This window comes from Gymnoscopelus braueri (genome assembly GCF_963280865.1).
Source record: "Gymnoscopelus braueri genome assembly, chromosome: 17".
Taxonomy (NCBI): Eukaryota; Metazoa; Chordata; class Actinopteri; order Myctophiformes; family Myctophidae; genus Gymnoscopelus; species Gymnoscopelus braueri.
In genome coordinates, this window is record NC_137617.1 from 4,634,304 (window position 1) to 4,638,127 (window position 3,824).

The window sequence follows — 3,824 nt, forward strand, 5'->3', positions numbered from 1 at the left end:
TAAAGTGCTTACTCCATGGCCATGGATGTTACAAGTCTACTCGGGCACTCAGAAATACCCGTATTGTCTGTATTGTTCAATAATAAGCATTTTTATTCGATCGGTGGCCATTTTCTCCGTATTTCCTTATGCGTTCAACTACGTGACCCTATCGGTTGGGAGGTGTACTGCACTCTGATACATTTTAAGTCTATGACACAATGGCCACCGATCGGATTAAAATGCTTTTCTATGAACAATCCGGAATATACGGATACTTACACCCACCCGAAGTGACTTTTAACATCCGTGGCCATGAGATAAGCACTTTATATTTGAAATATGAACGTTTATGTAGATGTAGGGCCGTAAATGGAGAAAGTGCAAAAACCAGGTTGAAGTTTCCTCATGACTGTCATGAATGTCGTGATTCGCTCGGGTCTAAAGCTTAAATTATGTTTCGTCGTAAGACACTGTTGCACGCCCAAAAATCACTGATCTACAAGCTCACAGCGACACATTGTGAGCTTGTAGATAAGGTTTTTGGGGCGTGTAACACAGTCTTAGACATGGCATTAGCATATTAATTTCCATGTGGTGCATATCAGTGTTTATTTCAGGTATAAATCATTCCACAACAGTGAAAGCTAATGTTGGCCTCATTTGTTTTGACTGTAATTAATTATTATCATATCTATGAATTTTGTTTGAAACCTACAGTACAAAGTACAATCATTTAATTAAGAGAAAGAGAGTACAAATAGTACCAATGGATAAAACAAAATCAAATCAGCTGACAGATTTGGTAATCAATTTGTTTTACTTAGTTTTGTTTTGCAGACAGTAGCTAACAAAAGCAGGTAATGTTTATCAGTGGTTCTCAAAGTGGGCTCCAGGGACCCCCAGGGGTCATTGGGGGGTTTCCAGGTGGTCCCCAGGTAAATGAGGTTATATAGCATCAAAATCAGTTTAAACACTTAAACCCTATAAATTGCCTATTTGAAAATAGCAGATCTACAAGCTCACAGTGCAGCGCATGGTGATGCGTTGTGAGCTTGTAGATCAGCTATTAAAAAACTAAAAAACACTGTAAACAAACTGTGTGGAATATTTCTGAAACACTTTTGTAACTCAAATCTTGAGTCCTTAGCCAAGTACATAGACTACTAATTAGGGGGTCCTTGACGTGAACATGTTTGAGAACCACTGATTTGTACAACATTAATCATTAATCAGTTCTGCATTGTGAAACACTTTGCCAAATTCATCAGAAGAACTGAATGATGAGAAGGGGGCACGGTGGCGCAAATTATGAGCAATCTGATGAGTTAACATTACATTTTAAATTACTGACGCACAAATAATATCTATGTCTATTTCTACTATCACAGATGCTGAAAGAAACACCTGGCTTGCAGTGAGCACTGATCACCAGTGCAAAGACTGGACACGAAGAAGTGCGAAGACGATTTTCAGGTGAGAAAAACATCTGCTGCTACGTGATGTCTCTACTTGCAATAGAGTCTGAGGATGTCTTTATTTTTTTATTACATGTTTGGATACCTTTTACTTTCGTTTGATACTTTTCTTTTTTGTTGTTTGACATTTTCCTCCTTTTATAATTCTTAATACTATGTATGCAAATACAATGAATAGCTTGTACAAAAAATTATGCCACTCTTTTACACCAAGCTGTTACCCTCAACTGTTGAGCTGGGGTCAATGACTACGCATTTTTTATTTGTTTTTCTGTCTTTTAGGTGTTGGCGACAGCAGCAGTTGTTGAAAGGATAATGAAGCTTCCCGACTCGTCTAATTGTCTTAGGTAGTGTAAACTGTTTTTTTTCTAATCTGTTTTAAAGCATTGCAAATACGGAGACTATATGGAGGTCATGTTTTAGTTTAACAATCTTTTGTTATGTGGAAAGCAACAGACGAACACTGTTAACATGCAAACCATATATGTCTAATTATGTTTAGGTGAAGTTCTCACAGCTACAAAATGGATGCTGAGCATTGAGGGTCCGGTCGTTGTGGCTCCACAGATCAACTTCCTGGCTGGACTGGCAGCTTTTCCAGTTATTACAACTTCACTCTGGTGCACAGGAGCACGCCTGTTACACACTGGAATTCATTCAAAGGTAACTTTCTGCTTGAAGTAGAACCATCATATGTAACTCGAAAAATGTGCTCTCTTGTAGAGCAGCTATGAGTGCACCTTTTCCATATGTGATTTGTGATTTCAGATGTTTCGTTGGGATCAACCCATTGGCGGTGGCACCAACACGACAAAGCTGCTCAGCCAGAAAAGTGGGTCTATCCTCCTGTCTCCTCCCTCCTGAAGCGATTGATGGACTTCGATTGGCTTTGAGTGAAAGTTATGTGCAAAACATTCATTTTCATTCATGCCTTTAATTTATTTGCGAAGCATATCTTATTGCTCTTTCTGGTAAACAACCTGTGCTGATAATCTGTTGTTCGTACAAGTGAAGTTCATGTGATGTCAAACATACCATGAGATCATTCGACAAGACAAACTTACATAATTCTATTATTATTATTATTATTATTATTATTATTACATAATTCTAACCAATAATTTAGAAGTTATAGAAGTTATTATTCCTGTCTAAGATCAACCAATTATTTTCTGATTGGTTGATCTGATTTTGAATAAATGTTTAATAACTTCCAGATGTTGTGTTTTATTTAATTCATGTAGGTATGCATATTTGTATTTATGTAGGTATACATATCCTTAACATACTGTATATGTGTAAATAAACATATATGACCTATATTTAACATATATGTGTAAATATACATATATGACCTATATTTAGCATATATATATAATGCATATATGAAATTGGACCCCTACATATATGGGCATATATGCAGCATTCAAATATATGTGCATATATACATATATATATGCATATATATGTGCATATATGTTGAAAGACATTTTATGTAGGGGTCCAATTTCATATATGTGGCATATATGTTGAACATATATGTGGCAATATAGGTTCATATATTTTCTTTCCATGTGGGTAAACCAGCCAATTAGAATCAAGTATGGAATTAACCGATTTAGAATGTTATTTTAAATTCTATAATCGGTGCATCCCTAACCATTGTTTTCCTGTGCCATCAGTGGTCGTAATGGAATACATGATCATGTAAAGCGCTTTGGTACAAACACTATAGATATGCACCATTTACCAATATAATGTGCAATGGACTTTCTTTTGTACTAAAGCACAAATCACTGGTCAGTAAGCAGCAAACTGATGTAACAAGTGTTGGATAACGATCATGAAAAGCTTAAACCTTCTCATCATGTACAACAAACAATCCAACCAATGTACTATATTATTTCAGAATGTAGAATGTGTTCTAGTTGGAATGTGTTACACGACCACAAGAAAACATGTCCCACGGGCCCCCTTTTGAATATCACTGCAGTCTGCGGCGGTCCTTGATCGTCCAGCTGTATTCTCTCAAAGCTAATTTATGCTCCGCCATGCAAAGGTGAGAACAGCAGACCCCCCAGATCACACCGGTCGCAATTGCAACGCGAGGTGAATAAAGTATCTGCTACTACTGTTGTAATTAATCCATATAATGTGGTTTTCATGTTGACGGAAGCACGAAAAGGAAACTATTCCGCAAAGGGGGAATCCACAAAATCCAACATGTTATTATTCCAAAGTAAACCGGTCCAGTGTGTAAAAAGACCAAAAAAATTAAAAAAGACTTGTAGGAGTGGATGAGAGGGCAAGAGAGGCGAGGCCCTATTCCATTTGGTCACTGTCACTGTCATAATAATCCTCATCCTC

The 3,824-nt window shown here is 37.0% G+C and overlaps 1 long non-coding RNA gene across 1 annotated transcript; it reads left to right on the plus strand.

Moving 5' to 3' along the window:
- Positions 1–1,350: 1,350 nt before the first annotated feature.
- Positions 1,351–2,472, plus strand: LOC308104496. The gene is made up of 4 exons (XR_013934826.1): positions 1,351–1,455; positions 1,740–1,804; positions 1,960–2,120; positions 2,226–2,472. It is a non-coding gene; the product is annotated as an uncharacterized lncRNA (long non-coding RNA).
- Positions 2,473–3,824: the final 1,352 nt, after the last annotated feature.